The 17122-nt window shown below is 39.6% G+C and overlaps 1 long non-coding RNA gene across 1 annotated transcript; it reads right to left on the bottom strand.

The window, feature by feature from the left end:
• Positions 1–8134: 8134 nt before the first annotated feature.
• Positions 8135–14892, bottom strand: LOC117804425. The gene is made up of 4 exons (XR_004628847.1): positions 14774–14892; positions 14359–14530; positions 12770–13079; positions 8135–10495 (listed from the first exon to the last, which is right to left on the bottom strand). It is a non-coding gene; the product is annotated as an uncharacterized LOC117804425 (long non-coding RNA).
• Between the last annotated feature and the right edge of the window lie 2230 nt (positions 14893–17122).

Genomic DNA, 17122 nt, shown 5'->3' with positions numbered 1-17122 from the left:
CCTAAGATGGATGCAATTTGAGTATGTGAAGGGAGAACTTTAGAGAGAAGAAAAGAGTGTTCAGGACCGGCACATGTAGAACTATATATATATATTGGGTACAATGAGTATACACGTATATACAGAATGTAGCAATTTATGCCCACAGCCAAGAGTAAGTCAAGTACTTGTTTTTTATATAAATTTTAAACAAAGAAAAATCATCATTCTGTTTTTAAACATCAAAAGAATGAAAGCTGAATAAGCTAAAAGCCTGTGTGTGAAACAAAATCATAGGGTTTAAAGGAAAGGGCTCAGATATTCGCAGATCTTCCCACCTGTCTCTTTCTAGTCCATATATACTATTAGTGTTGCATTAAATACCATCTGTTCTGTTATAATGTGATCCTTATGTTCCTAAGAAACCTTAGCTATCTAAAATCATGCTATAAAAACAATCGTTTCAGTGGAGGGAAAAGAGATTGGGAGCTAGAGAGTTCCAGAGTCTTTTTTTTTAAGATTTTATTTATTTGACAGAGAGAGAGACAGCCAGTGAGAGAGGGGAACACAAGCAGGGGGAGTGGGAGAGGAAGAAGCAGGCTCCCAGCAGAAGAGCCTGACGTGGGGCTCGATCCCAACACTCCGGGATCACGCCCTGAGCCAAAGCCAGATGCTCAACGACTGAGCCACCCAGGCACCCCTAGAGTTCCAGAGTCTTAATAACGAATTTAATTTTCCTGCAGGACTCTCAGTAATAAAGTTGACTTTTTAATGGCTCTAAGATATATATATAGCTATAAATGGAACTTCCAATTCTTGATAATTACTAACTCAAGAGAAAGACTGTGCTTTTATAATGTTGCACTGATTAACACAGTATTTCCTAGATTTTTATATTTGTTTTGCCTATTGTTACTAAGAACAAATCAAGTAAGCCACTGCAAGCAAAGAGGTTTTTTTAACCACTACATTCATGTTCATTATGATTTATTACATTATGACCGCATATCCATATATCCTATGTAATATAAGTCATAGTCCTTTATTAATCATTACTTTTTAAGTCAGGAAAACCGGCATGTTTTTCCTCTCAAAATGAGTATCAGCAAAAGAATTAAAGTATAATAACCACCAACTCACCAATAAAGTCTCTACTTTCTCCATAATGTCCACAGAAATGTAAGGATCTGACAGATACCTGTACATATGGATATTTTAAGTGCAACTCCTGCTTTGGACTAGGAGGTAGGTCATATGACATCTACTCTCTCAATAGCTAATCATCATCACTAGAAATCTGGAAAGGTGTTAAGATATTTGTAATTTACTTTAAAATAATTCAGCAGAGATTATATGGAATTATGGATGTGCCAGTTAGTTTAAGCTTCAACTCTAGGGCAAGCAATTACTTTATACAATTCAGACCACAGCTGTACCCCTATGGGTAATGCTCGGGCTTGATCCCTAAATGTCCCGCTCTGAGCCCTTGGATTAGGAGGAATTCAGTTGCCTTATTCCTGCCTCTGTACTGATGGATGTGTGCCTTGAGCAAATTGTTCTTATAATGAGGCAGCCAAAGTTTCTAAAAGGACACAGAGCTGGGACTGCATCAAGCTTATCAAGCAAAGACTATAAACTGCTTTGTACCTATTTTCTTTTCTTTCTTTCTTTCTTTTTTTTTTTTAAGATTTATTTGGGATGGGGAGGAGAGCAGAGAGAGAAGGAGAGAGAGTCTTAAGCAGACTCCATACTGAGCCCAGAGCCTGATGCGGGGCTCAATCCCACAACCCTGAGATCATGACCTGAACCAAAACAGAGCTGGCCACTTAACTGACTGTGCCACCCAGGTGCCCCATGTTTTGTACTTATTTTCTAAAGAACATTTATATAAGAAGTACCTGAATATGTGGCATTTTTGTTCTGCAAGTTGCTTACATTCTAACCTAGTAGTCAGTTTACATAGGGCATTAACTTAGGCCAGGTCCCAATAAAAAGTGGCTATATGTAGCCTAAAAGTTTATGTCCTGGCTTCCAAGCTAAAATTTCTATGTGATATTGAATAAAATCTTATTAAAATAAGAAACAATATTTATTCCCTTGATTCATTTGAAGGTAATTGAGAAAATGATGAGTAAGGTTAGAAAAAGTAGATGATCTATAACTACTTTGTTGCAGTTGTCACTGGACTAAAAATTTTGAAAACTTGCACCAGGGTAATCTGGGTTTTTTTTTATTTGGATAACGATGATATTCTCAGGAATAACAATTTATCCCATGTGCTAAGCAATGAAATGGTGAACAAAGTAGCATAGAAAAAACAACTTGAGGAGACACATGACAAATTCAGTAGGTAAAAGAATGATCTTTTTTTGATTCTGAATCTTCAACAAATCTCTTACTTTCCAAACTATCTATAACTTAATGCTTGTAAGAGATGAACAAGTCATGTAATTGAGTGAAACAAACTGGGTATAATACTGAAGGACCATGGTAAGCTGGAAAGAACATGCCTTTCTTTTTTTTTTTTAAGATTTTATTATCTTTATTTGACAGAGAGACAGCCAGCAAGAGAGGGAACACAGCAGGGGGAGTGGGAGAGGAAGAAGCAGGCTCCCAGCGGAGGAGCCCGATGGGGGACTCGATCCTGGAATGCCAGGATCATGCCCTGAGCCGAAGGCAGATGCTTTAATGACTGCGCTACCCAGGCACCCCGAGAACATGCCTTTCTAAAGTAAAAACAGCTGCTCAGCTCCCATCAGTGGTGGCCAAGTTGACACATGGGCCAATTTGTCCAGTTTTTGAAGAGAATTCAAAATTCATATTTAATGTGAAACTTTCTAAACCTCATAAGTTTACTATTAATACTATGTGGCCAAGGATTCACTCAGCTGGTCTGGGTTGACTACACCCTGCATATTACGAAGAAAGGTTTGGCCTTTGTCTGGCTCCTGGAAGGTAACGTGTAAGCCCTTAGAATACCCTGCCTGATAAGGGTATTTTTTGTTTACCTAAGGGCCTTAGATTATGTCAGAGAGTCTATGCCAACAATGTGATTTATGGGTCCTGTGATATCAGCCTGACCACCTATGTGACCAACCAAGAAAAACACTGGACACCAAGGTTCAGGTGAACGTCCCTGGTTGGCAATACTCCGGGCATGCTGTCATACATCATTGCTGGGAGAATTAAGCACTGTCCCCATAACTGCTGGGATAGGACAACTGTAAACTTCTGCCAGGAGTCTCCTAGACATTGCTCTAGGTACCTTTTTCCATTGCTAATTCTAATCTTTATCCTTTTGATGTAATAAACTGTAACCATGAGTATAAGAGTTTTGTTTTGTTTGGTTTTGTTCTGTAAGTCCTTCTAGCAAATCGTTGAACCCAAGGATGGGTTTAGGGACCCCCAAATACAAACACTAATTTTTAAAATAACAAACAAAACCAACTGTGCAAGCCCTATTTGGGCGCAGACCATTAGTCTGCAACTTCTGATTCTAGTTCTAACCCCTAACAAATTAGAAATAACCAAATGTAGGCGGTACAGTGGAACATGAATGTATGAGTAGACACAGAGGGGCATAGCTATTCATTAGTTGCCTTCAGGAGACAGTTTAGGGAAAAAAATTCTGAGGAATTTAAATTGGACTAAACTCACTGGAAATCAATATTTTATCTTCTTTGGGTAGGAGCTAGAAATATGTCAGGGTTTCTGTAGCCATAAACTTATTTAGAGATGGATGTTCTATGTTCAATCCTGAAATTTGCCTCCAAGTCTTCTTTTGTATGTTGATTCATAAAAACAAATGATGTTACTATTATGTTAGTGCTACTTTGTTGCTTCTACTGGGCCTTAAAAGAATAGCAATCACAGTAATTCTAAGATCTCACAATACAGCAACAAAAGCAAAAGCCAGAATAAATGGTATATTAATAGAAATCAGTTTAGTTAACTCAACTTAACAAGTATTTCTTTAATATGCAAGCTTATCCAAGACCAACGTGAGGTTCCAGAGATACAACAATAAGTAAAACAGTCCTTATCCAAATGAAGCTAGGGAAGCAGGAGGGAAGACAATGTTCCTTTGGAGAAAGAAATGCTAACTATAGAACACTATAGTCAAATTTTTAAGATCTGCTCCTCTTTTGTTGAACCTCTGGCAATGGGTAAATTCTTTTTTCTAGAACAATCTCAAAGGTAACTGTGAACATACCATTCTCAGCTCTAAAGTAACCTCAAATCAAGATAGTTAACAGGTGATGTTGTCTTTCTCAAAAGCTGGTGATGATTTGAGTTGGCTCCTTGGCCACGTCCTGCCAGTCGGAAGAACACTCTTGCTCATCAGACTGCTGTCTTCACAGCTCACTCTGACCAAGTACTTTTTCCTTGCATTTACTTACTTAGGAAGCATGAAAAAGTTGTACTCTCTATCCCAGAGTTTTATGTCCAATCTTTTCGGTCTTTAAAAAATACCGAAAGTCTCGTTCATCATTTTTTTTAGGAGATAAAATATGAGTCTCTTCCTGAGGCTGCAAAATAGATAAATCAGTTATAACCTTGGCCCAACACAAGGAAGCAGTGTATAAGCAAGGAATCATGCTGAAAGAATACAAATGAGTTGTTAAGAGGGCCTGAGAAACTTTGTTGTTGCTGCTCTGGGAGTTTGGCTATATGGTGTCATTATAAGCAAATATGTCATGCGTGTCATTTCATAATGAAACACTTCTTCTTTTTAAGGCATATTTAACATCTGGATTGCACAAGAACTCTTAAGGTACAGAGAAGAGAATAATTAAATTAGCAATAAAATGTCATTCTGTGGGGGAAGATCCATTTCAAGGGGAGCTGCAGCACTACATAAACTATTTTTATTCTGTGATATACATTGCTAAATTATGTAAATTCCATTTGGCCCTCAGAGAAAAGGGAACCTTTATTAGTCATTATGTTTACCACTAAATTTGAACAAATGCTTCATTTCTCTATTGTTCCGTAAGATGAATGTACCTTGCCCCTTCCTTTTGTCTCAAAGACAATTATCAAATAAACAAACATAAAAAGATACATATATTCTTTATATAGAACAATCTACTAAGAACATATTCATTTATTTCTTGCAAAATGCCATGATTTACTGAAAAGTTGCTGAAGACAACAGCACAAACGAACGAAGATGGGAGGAATGACAAAGGGAAACAGTAAGCAGATATAGGAAGCAGAGCTTAGAAAGAAATAGAGATGAAGTAAAGATGGGGACATCATGAATCCGTGATCTCTAAGGAACACGAAGATAGTTCTTCAGTGAAAGAAATAGGTATCATTTAGGAGGAGCTATTTCTTTATAACACTATACCCAACTTTTACTCAGAGGAGGAATTTTTTGTCCAAGCAATTTAACTTAAAAATCCAGTCATTTTAGGTGCCCAAAATAGCATGCTTTACTTACCCAAATGAAACTTTGATTTCTCTAATTCTGTCATCTTCCATAAAATAAAATGCAGTATTTTATCTTTTATTAGTGCATATTCTCGTCTATTGGCCAAAGAGTAATTATATAGCATAATGTTCTATTTCTTTTCTTCATAGTACGTGATAGTTAATGGTATGTGTCAACTTGGTGAGGCCATAGGGCCTAGGAATTGGTCAAACATTCTCCTGGATATTTCTGTGAAGGAGTTTTTTGGATGAGATTAACACTTAAATTGGTGGACTTCAGGTAAAGCAGATTACCCCCTGGACTGGGCTTCATCCAATCATTTAAAGGTTTTAATAGCACCAAGACAGACACCATCACCAGCACCATCCTGTCCCAACCAAGAGGGAATTCTGTCAGCAGACTGTCTGGATTCAAAGTGCAGCTCTTTCCTTGGCTCAAGGTGCAGTCTGTAGCCTCCTGGCCTCTGATAATTTTGGACTTACAAAGCCTCCGCAATCAGGTGAGCCAATTCCTTAAAATGAGCCCATCCTATTGGTTCTGCTTCTATGGAGTATGACTGATACATGATATAATGTATATCCCTTGCTATCTGAATGTATTCAGTTCCTAAATTCAGAAAAGAAAACTCAGGTGGAGGAGGGAACTTATATTTAAACCAGGATAAATCTTAGAAATCATCTAATACTCTGATGTTTATTTTTTAAAAGCTATAGAGCTATTTCTTGAAATGAAATGTGATACAGAAGCCATTATATGAAGCAGATAAAAGAACTATACCAATTAAAAGAGGAGCAGGCATCCCAAAGCCACCCCACCTGCTCCTGACTTGTTTCTAGAGCAAACATGGGGACCTCCAAGAAGGGCCTACAGTTCTACAGTGTGGAAACCACGCCTTTGAATTAGAAATGTTAATGGGCGTCTGGCTGGCTTAGTGGGTAGAGCATGCGACTCTTGATCTCGAGGTCATGAGTTCAAGCCCCACGTTGGGCATGGAGCCTACTTAAAAATAAAGAATGAAACGGAGATCTGAATTACAAATGTTAAAAGGTAGAGCCTGAGAGAGACGAGAAGAGCTTTGCCAAAGACGGCAATACTAGTTAATGTAAGTCTGAAGACTGAACTCAGGTCTCCAGCTTCTAACATAGTACAACGTTCTACTTCATACTGCCTCTTGAGCTTTAGCTAACTTTGGAAGGTCTTTGAATTAAGGAGCCATGAGATTAGGTAAACCCAGCAATTGTATTAGTTATTCAAGAAATACTATACCCCAGGTTCCAGATAGAAATAAAAAAAGGTTAATTTGCATTTGTAGAAGGTGAGGAGGCTATAAACCATTACAGTGAAAACAAAGCTGAAGCTGATAAGAGAATGACAGGATAAAAATTTAAGTAAGATATATGCTCAAACATAAAGGACGACAGTAATAAAGCATGAGAAAAATCTATTAACCAGGCAAATCTCTGTAAAAAGTATATAACATTTCTCTGTGTTAATTATAGGTGTGCAGTGAAAACACTTCATATTAACTTAAAGGCCACTTTCCGTTTGAGTTAACACACTTAATGTTACTAAGTGTCACGCTGAGGGAGAACAGTCATGCATTTCCTAAAGTTCTATATATGCCTCTAGAGACTATATACCACTCCATGGTCTACAAAGGGCTTCCAAACACATTACTTTCCTTATTATTTATTTCAGTTTAGATATTTGTTATCAAATTATTGTAAACTATTTGTTATTAAATTAAGTTATAAAATTGCGATTAGTCAAAAGCATCAAGATGATTTAATAAAGGTCAAGTATCAGTTAATACTTTCACAAGCTGACATGTTAGTCTTGTATTGCTGCATTACAAATTAGCACAAACTCAGTATTGTAAAACAATATCCATTTATTAGCTTGCAGTTCTGTATGTCAGAAGTCTGGACACCTGGAATCTCTGCTTAGAGTTTCACAGGCAGAAATCAAGGTGATGGCCATGGTGGGATCTTATCTGGAGGGTCTGAGGGGAATCTGCTTCCAGGCTCATTCACATTGTTGGTAGAATCAAGTTTCTTGCCTATGTAGGACTGAGGTTTTCATTTATTTGGAGGCTGTTGGCCAAAGGTTATTCTCAGCAAGGAGAAGCCACCCTTCAGTTCTTCCAGCTTCAAAGCCATCAATGGTGCATCAAATCCTTTCTGAGCTTTCAATCTATTTGACTTCCTCTTCTGCCATCAGCTGGAGAAAACTCTCCGCTTTTAAAGTGCTCATGTGATTTGGGAGGCCTGGGTGGTTCAGTCCGACTCTTGATTTCGGTTAGGGTCATGATCTCAGGGTTGTGGTATTGAGTCCCACGTTGGGCTCTGTGTTGTACGTGGAGTCTGCTTAGGATCCTCTCTCCCTCTCCCTCTGCCCCTCCCTCCCTCAAGTGCTCATGCGATTACATTAGGTCACCTCGATGATCTCTCTTTTGATTAACTCAGAGCCAACTGATTAGCAACCTTAATTACATGTGCAAAATGCCTTTGCCATGTAAGATAACAGAATCACACATACGATATTCAGTCTTAGAGATGAGGGCAAGAGCTGTCTGAAGTCATCTTTAGGTTTTAGCCAACCACAGTTGATATCTGCAATTAAAACAACTGCTTTGCCACTCTTTTTCCCAATAGAAAAAGTTCTTTAGAGTATTTTTAATTTCACCCTCCCAGTCCCCAACCCCTATCATTTCCCTCTCCCCCATGAGGATTTCATAATGCATTCATTCTTCTCCACCCCCTTCTCTTGGGCTTTGTGGGGATATTTTAGTATTTATTTTAAAATCCATCACAACGTATTACTGTGTTTCAGCCATCCTTACTTGAACATTATGTTATTTGTTCTCAGATAGATTATATTCATCCATTAAAATTTAATTCTTATTTATCTTGTTCACTGCAGTATCCCCATTGTCAACAACTATATTGGCATGTATTAGGCACACAATAGATACCTGTTGACGGAATGAGTGCGTCTGTTCATATGGCAAGGCTCATTGCTCATCATTTATTCCTGTGCTCTTCATCTTTCCTCCAGCTTGAGTTCTTAATTTGAGTTCATTTATATCTCAGTTAGACTATCTCAAGTATTTTTCTCAGAGGGGTTAGCTGGATGACTGTTTTGTCACCTATCCTTGAATGTCTTTATTCAGGTGAATGATATTGGCTGGATATAGCATTCTCAATGTATTATTCTTTTTCTCTGACATTATTCAATTGTCTTTTAGTTTTCTTTGTTTATAGATGGGTAGTCTAACGGCGTTATGATTCTTTTTTCTTAGTAGATAATTTAATCTTTCTTCCTGGAAGATTGTAAAAAGTTTTTCTTTATCCATTAAAGTTTAAGAATTTTACCAGAAAATAATTAGTTATCTTTTCTTAACAGTTCAGCCTGGAACCCTGTGAGTGCTTTAAATCTGCAGGCTTCAGACAGCTCAGCCTTGAAAAATGTTCCCCTAGAATTTGACAGTGTCTCCTCCATCTGTTCTATTTTCCCCTTCTGAATACCTACTACCCATATGTTCAGTTTCCTGGATTTACCCCCCCATCTTTTATCTTTTCCATCATAATTTCCATCTAGCTGATTAGAAACCGACAGTCAGGCAGCAGCTTTTAACGTATGCAAATATATACAGTCCTGTGGGGCTGCAAGTGTAAGCCCCACTGGCCACCAGAGTCAGGCAATGTACAGATGTCCCCTGGTGGCAAGCTGTAAAAATCAGCTACCCGATAAGCATATAAACTTGTTTTGGGGAGATACGGTGAGTGGTAACTGGGCAGAGGGAGAGTGCGAGGATGACGTTCATCAGCCTCCATTCCTTCAGAGCACCTCGGTTGGCCTCCAGTTGTGTGCCAAACCAGGAGGCTGCCCCTCAGACCAAAGCTCCAGGACAAGCACAAGCAAGCAGGCCTTCTTGACAGAAAGACTGGAGTGTGTCTCCGTCTGCTGTCTGTGCAGTGCCTCAGGAGTAGTAGCCTGCCAAGAACTGTCTCTCTGATTGGTACAGTCCTAGGGGACTCAGGAACATAAGCACCCCTGGCCTCCAGAGCCAGGTGATTAAGGGGTGTCCCCTGGGTCATAGCTACAAAACCAGGAGCACCAGTCATGTGTAAAGGCTCCCCTCCAGGAAACACTGATGCTCTGGAGTGAGGCAGAGGGAGAACATATAAATGGTGACTGCTAGGGAAAAGGGGGGGGGGGAGGAGAAGAAGGAAAAGGAGAAAGAGAAAAGGAGGAAGGGGAGAAGGAGGAGGAAGAGGAGGAGAAGGCACCTGCCAGCCAGAATGAGACACAAGGGGAGCATATAGATGGTGCATGCAGGAAATAAAAGATAAAAGAAAGAGAAAAAAGATAGCACCTGCTGGCCAGAGGGAGGCAGAGCAAGAGTGTTAAGATGGTACCCACCAGCCAGCAGGCCCCTAGATGTGTGATGAATTAGATGCCTGCCCCTCAGACCAAGGCTTTAAAATCAGCAAATGAGCCTCACACAAGTGCTCAAACCCTCTACGAGCTGTTTCTCAGAGCGTCACAGCCTTGCGGGTCCTATGAACATGAGCCGCGGTATTTTCAAAGCTCAATGTTTAAGGGCTTGTCTCTCAGGTCTTAAAAGGTAGGTGCCCGATGTGGGGTTCAAAGCTCTCCTCCTCAGGAGGAAGCTCGGGGTTTGGAGTGCACTCCCAATTGTGGGTCACTGCACTGGGGACAGGGCTTATGGCACGACTGTGTCCCAGCTTCTCCTACCTGCTTAGAAGTAGGACTTCTCTTGCTCACCAGATGCACAGGCGTTGCTCAGATAATTTTTAAGGTTTTGGTTTTTTTGTTTTTTTGGGGTTTTTTTCCAGAAGAATTTGTTCCATGTGTAGCTGCAGGCTGGGTTTGTCCATGGGAGGATGTGGGCCGGGGACCCTCCTACATCGCCCTCTCGAATGGGCTTCTCCTCCCCAGTGCTTCTATTTCTGTACATCTGTGGCGTATGTTGTGATAGCTTCACTTCTTCCTTGGGTGGCTCTCAGCTAGGCTGTTCTCTTTCTTTGTAGCTTCTTTGGGACTTGGATTTTACTGTTGAGAAAGCATAAACGGTAGTGAGACCCATGGGCAGTGATAGCCAGAGGGTCCTCAGGACCTGGGGCATGGGATGAAAAATTGGGGTACCAGTCCTGCAGAATTTCCCAGTCATCTCCCACTCTGAATGGCAGGGTAGATGCAGATTAGCCTTTCAGCTCTCTCTTGGTCTGTGGACACTTAGGGAGGGGACTTAGCACAGTCACCTGAAACTGAGGTGGGTATTCCCCCAAGATTTTCCGAGGATTAAGTGCCCTGCATTTGCCAAGTGCTTACAAGGTACTCTGTAATCCAAGCAAGCCCTGTACCAATTCTCACCAAGAGGACCTGAGTGCCTAAAGCCTCACCCACAGCCCAAGGCCCACAGGCTCAACAGCTACCTGGCTCAGGGGAGACCAGTAGATTCAAATTGGAAGTAGAAGAAAGCAAGCTGTGTCACCCTGTTCCTAGAATCATTCACGCTTATTTAATCACAGAAAGAACATTTTCACTGAAGGACAACTCTTACCATCCTAATAACCAGGGTTTAGAATTAGAAGTTTACAGAACATACTTTGGGAAATGCAGGTAAACGTCCCTTTAGGGAGCATTTTAATGCAAACTGACTTGTTTTGTAAAAGACATTTTCATAATGCAGGCTGTGGTTATGATCAATGTTTCAAAAACAGTGCTTTTGATAAACCGAAAAAGAAAATCACTGAAAAGGAAACCAAAGTCAAACAAACGCTCTAACTTTACGTGATGTTATCTGCGTATTTTGAAAACGGTTTCACTATTTAGTGGGAATTTAGATGAAGGCATACACAAATTTAATACTCAAAAGAGGGGAAAACTGGCATCAGGGTATTCTCTGCTCGCCAAGCTGAAAGAATGTTATTGAAGATTCCTTACATAAATGTTCCTTGACCTTTGAGTGAACCAGCAGGTCTTAAACATTGCATTAGCCAAAGCAAATTCCCATAGCAAATAAAGTTTTTAGAAGAATGCATTAGATTTTCCCCTCTTCAGTCTAAAAAGGAATAACCATCAAGCGTCACCAAGAGCAGCGAGTTAACATTTTCGGGTTGATTCTCAAAGACTACTGGGAGTCTGATACAGAGTAAACATTGTTCTGCTTCTAACAGAGAGGGGTCAAGTAGCTGATGGAAAAATGACTTAAATCTTACTATAAGATTGTTGCCTGAAACAATCACTGCCAAAATGTCCAGTCCCCATATGCCATGGTCTTCTTGTAACCGTGGATGACAGTTTTTAGGGCATCAGGTGATGTGGGTGTTTTAACATCCATTACAGAAATGGGGTGTTTCAAATAATGTTTTCTTTGAAAAAAAAGTTTTACATTGCACTGACCATTGTGAGACTTTTTTTTTTTTGAAAATTTTATTTGAGAGACAGAGAGAGAGGGAGAGAGCACGCATGAGTGGGGGGAGGGGCAGAAGGAGAAGCAGGCTCCCCACTGAGCAGGGAGCCCAATGCAGGGCTGGATCCCAAGACCCTGAGATCATGACCTGAACAGAAGGCAGACATTAACGGACTGAGCCACCCAGGCGTCCCCATTGTGAGACTTCTGTTAAAAATAAGATTGTTAGTCTAGAAGAAGATTAATAATTGATTATTCTGAAATTCAGAGCTTTTTTCATTAATGCTTCAGTCACATGTTTAAAAGATACTTTGGCTTCTTGGGGGTGCCTGGATGGCTCTATCGATTAAGTGTCCAACTCTTGTTTTCAGCTCACGTCTTGATCTCAAGGTTCTGAGTTCAAGCCCCGTGTTGGGCTCCATGCTAGGTGTGGAGCCTACTTTAAAAAAAAAAAAAGTACTTTGACATTTCTAGATTGTCTCTGTACTCCTTCCCTTTCTAGTGTAGCATGAGAACGCACAGTGCTTAAAATTTTCAAACCATTTATGTGTCTGGTTTCCATTATTTATTTATGAAAACATATGACCCATTTTATATTTCTTGTCTATCTAGATTTCAGAATTCTGTTTGTAGAAAAAACTTCAAGTCACACCAATTAGGCCCAACCTTCTCAAGTATTAAATGACAGGTTAATGACAAACATTTTCATTCAAGTGACTGTGTTCTTAAATGTTAAAGTTCAAAAAAATTAAGTAGTTCAAAAATGCTGGGAGCATAGCAGAAAAGCTACAGTTTTGTTTACTTAAGCCTTTTGCAAAAGAAAAGATCAATTTTGAGGTGTTACAGAATTATGATAGTGCCATATGAGGGCTCATCCAGGAAATGGTTAACCAAAGCCAACAGTCACTTACTCTGCAGCATTGGTATTGCCACCGTTGCAGCTTAAGTGATTTTTTTTTATTCTCTTGTCATCTGTTGGATGCTTTTAGCAGTTGCTAAGGATGAATCTGATGAAAAAACAAATACTCCAAATCCAAAATATTTTCTGGAGACTCCCCCAAAGTAAATAACAAATGACTTTCAACACGATGGCTGCTCCTTCTGGTGTCTTCTGATTTTTGTTGCCCCACATGAGCAGAACTCAGCAAGTGGGCCTCTGCCTTCAGTGCTCTCCACTTAGCTGTCAGCCCAATCCAGGAAAGGTGACCTCAGCAGCTTCTTCTAAAAGAGAAGTAATATGGTATAGTGTTTAAAGGCTTTTGAATCAGGTAGACATGATTCTAAATCTTAAAATCCTCTAGACCTCTTCCAAGCCTCAGTGTCTTCCCCAGCAAAATAGCTTAACAGTCCTACCTCGCAGGCTTACCATGAGGATGAAATGGGATAAGGTTTGGGAAGGACATACCAGCATAGTGTCTGGCATGGATAATCACTAATGAATGTACCTGAAAAAACACAGCCTTTCTCCTGAGCCTCTTCTCTCTCTTTTCTCCTTGCACTGGAGACATGCAGAAGAGGAAATGTTGGGACAAGGCATCGCACTTGCATCTTCTGATGCATGAAGCCCTTCCCACGCCTGTCATCTGTTCTACAGTTGAAGGAGACAAGGCTTTTCATAATCAGACCCTTCACATTCTCTCAGCCTTATCTCCTGCCTCGTCTCCCCCCATACAATGAGCTTTTCTCCAGCTGGCCACACAAACACTCCGTGCAACTTCAAACTCTATGCAGGGGCAGGTTGTTCTTCCTGCCCAGAAGGCACTTCTCAACTTGACTCCACCAAAGTCCTACTCATCCTTTAGCACAAATAGACCCCTCATGTGAACCTGAAGTACATCTCCATCAGCCTTCTGACGTTCTCCTCCATCTCTACTCCCATACCACCTTGTTCTCGTCTTTCTAAGTCTTGGATCATCTTGGAATTTAATGATGAATTGCTAGAATTGTCTTTCCTAGAAGAGTGTGAATCTGTCCAGGACAACGCCCATCTCTTATGCTAGTAGGATTTAGACCAGTATCTGGCACTTAATATTTAATAAGATGTTTGTAATTAAAGTAAATGGACCCTTATCTTCTCAGTTCCCCCCATAAATCCCAACCTTTCCCACCCACATCGAATCTCCTGTAATCTCCATTTTGATGTTCACTACTCTGAAAACATGAAAGACACAATATATATGTGTATCAAATGAACACTTTATATACCTAAAACTTAGGCAATTATGTGTCCATTGTATCTCAATAAAGCTGGAAAACACAAATCAACAAATCATGAAAGATAGCCACTGACATCCTGCCTCAGTTTGGCTCCCCCACAAGCAGACTCTGAAACAAAGATTTTTTAATGCAAGCAATTTATTTGAGAGGTAATCCCCAAAACACCAAAAGGAAAGTGGGAGAAGTGAGACAAGAAAAAGGAGGTAGCAAATAAAAGTGAATGCCACATGGGTGCCCGGGGTGGAGTCCTGTGAGAAAACAGTGTCAAAGAGAATTGTCTCACCTGAGGCATAAAGGAGCTCAAGAACTCATCCATCAACTCTGATAGTCACTGGAGGAGACTACTCCTGGAGAAAGTCAAGTCTCTGGCCCGTGCCCTGGCAGGGTAACCACCCTTGGCTTTGAAGAAAGTATCAGGCAGATTTGGCCTATCTTGCTGAAGTGGTGAGGCTTCCCTGAGAAATAAGCGCAAGGCACAGAGAGCAGCTTACCTCTCGGGCACTGGTTCCTCACTGGAAGCTTTGGTATAGCCCCATCAGAAGCAAGGTCCCAAATCCAACCCCCATTCAGAGCGACAAACATGGAATTTACACAGCAAACATTTTCTCTTTCAACATGAAAGAGTAAAAAGGATTTTTACAACAGCTGCTCCTTATTTATAGTTTGCTGTTAGGATCGTGAACTAGAAAAATACATACATGGATCACCTGGAGAAGAATGTTGCTTGCAGACAGAGGGGACCCCCTCACAGTCTCACAGCTCTCAAGGGAAGAATCCATTCCTTTGATGATCTAGTCCAGTATTTCAATGTCCTTGACTGCAAACAATAAAAATAGTTTAGTGGACATATACTGTGCATCAGGGTGCAAAGCTGAGCTCATTTAATTCTCCCAACCACCTTATCGGATAATTACTGTTATATCTGTATTTTTCATATCAGAAAACCAAAGTCAGAGAAGTTAAGGGATCCACCCAAAGTTATAGACTGCAAGTAAATGTTTGGAGCTGGGACTGTCACCTAAGTCTCTTCAAATCCAGCATTCATATTCTTAACTTCCATTGATTAAGTTCAAAATTCTTCTTTAAGCTGAATTATATTCACTGCTCTAGCTATATTCCTCATATAACTTATTTTCTTGTCTTTCACTCACGTATGTTTCTGTCTCCCAACCTCTTAATATTCTATATTCTTTAATAAGATATATCAAACTGCTGGGTATACTGATTCCTGGCAAGTCCATAAATCACAAAACTATTATTGAAAATTATGCATAAGCACTTATGCTCAAATCTTGAATTATGCTAGCCAGATAAAAGTATCGTGAAATTACTCCCAGATTAAAAAAATGATAGCATGTGGGACATAAATCAATTGTGAAGCAGAGTAAATTCATTTTAATCTTGAGAATAACTAAATGGTGCTTTGGGTGGTGAAAGTATTCTGATTATGCTCATAAAGAGGCTAACAAAGAAAATTCATTCTTCAACTACCACATTCTAGGAAAATTTTGTCTTAATGTTGATTTATGTTTGCAAATGTGTGGTGAGCTCTTTCAGCAAAGATCCTTTCCCAGACTCCTTAAACTGGCACGGTTTCTATTAAGTTTATTTTGCTTCTTTGCAATCAGGTCTAGGGCATATGATATATATAGTGTGGCGAGTTTCGATTTTTCTTAAAATTTACCATCATTGCTGTCACTCTGTGGGTCTTAAATTTCACCAGTTTCCAAAATTGTAACTGTATACTAATCAAAATCATTAGTTGTTATATATTCCTCTTTTTGGCTTTCCTGTATTATAACCAGAGTGTAAGGTTTAATGGAGGAAAGCACAAGCATGGGTATATGTGTATGGTTCCCATCACTCATTCTTCTATGGCCCTGAATAAGATAAGAGATGCAGCTACTTGCTCCCCTCTGAGCTGAATGACTTTTGGTGCAAATCATGGCTTTCTTAGCTTGCCCCTCCAGATCCTCCCTACTGCTCTGTGCCCTTATGGCTGACCTGCATAGACTCTATCAATGAGCTCCCTCACCCTCTGCCTCTTAGTTGGCTTTGTGCAATGGGGAGCTCTGATTCTACCTATAAGTCAGTTTTTAACATCATATTACAGTAGTTTATTCATTCATGCATGCAATAAATATCTACTAAGTACTTCTTACGTGCCACATTCTGTACTAGTCATTGGCGATCCAATGGTTGCTACATAAATGTAGCATTTTTGTTTCATGATCCTAAAATTTCCCTTTTAAATCCCATGTTGAAAGTATTTTTCTACTGGGCTGTATTTATTAAGTAATTTTTTTACTTTTAAAAATTAATCAAACACCATCAACAGAGGAGTGGATAAACAAAATATTGCCTATACATACAATGGAATATTACTCACCCATAAAAAGGAATGGCGTACTGATGTGTTCTACAATGTGGATGGAACCTCAAAAATATTAGGTTTAGTGGCAGAAGCTAGACATAAAAGGTCACATATTGTATGACTCCATCTACATGAAATATCCAAAAGAAATAAATACCAAAAGACAGAAAATAGATTGGTGGTTGCCTGGGGCTAGGGGGAGCAGGAAATGGGGAATAACTACTTAATGGGTATGAGGTTTTGTTTGGAGTGATAAAAATGTTTGTAACTACTAGGAGGAAGTGTTTGCACATTACGAATGTTGTAAATGCCTATAAATTATACACTCTAAAATGGTTAATTTTATATTTTGTGAATTTCACCTCAATAAAAAGAATTAATCAACAGTAAATATAGTGCCCAATCAGCATTCTACCAGTAGAGATAACCAGAGATTACTATGTTAAGGTGGGTTAACACCAGCTAAAAGCAAAAAAAACAAAACAAAACAAACAAAAAACTAGGCTTTAATTTATCCATAAACTAATCTTTTTTATAGATTTATTTGTTTTTTATATAAATTCAATTTAGCTAACATATCATCAGTTGCATATAACACCCAGGGCTCATTATATCTAGTGCCCTCCTTAATGCCCATCACTCAATTATCCCAACCCCCTACCTGCCTCCCCTC

The sequence above is a fragment of the Ailuropoda melanoleuca genome, chromosome 11 (assembly GCF_002007445.2).
Source record: "Ailuropoda melanoleuca isolate Jingjing chromosome 11, ASM200744v2, whole genome shotgun sequence".
NCBI lineage: Eukaryota > Metazoa > Chordata > Mammalia > Carnivora > Ursidae > Ailuropoda > Ailuropoda melanoleuca.
Note: the sequence above shows the minus strand (reverse complement) of the source record. Positions and strands in the feature narration are given on the sequence as shown.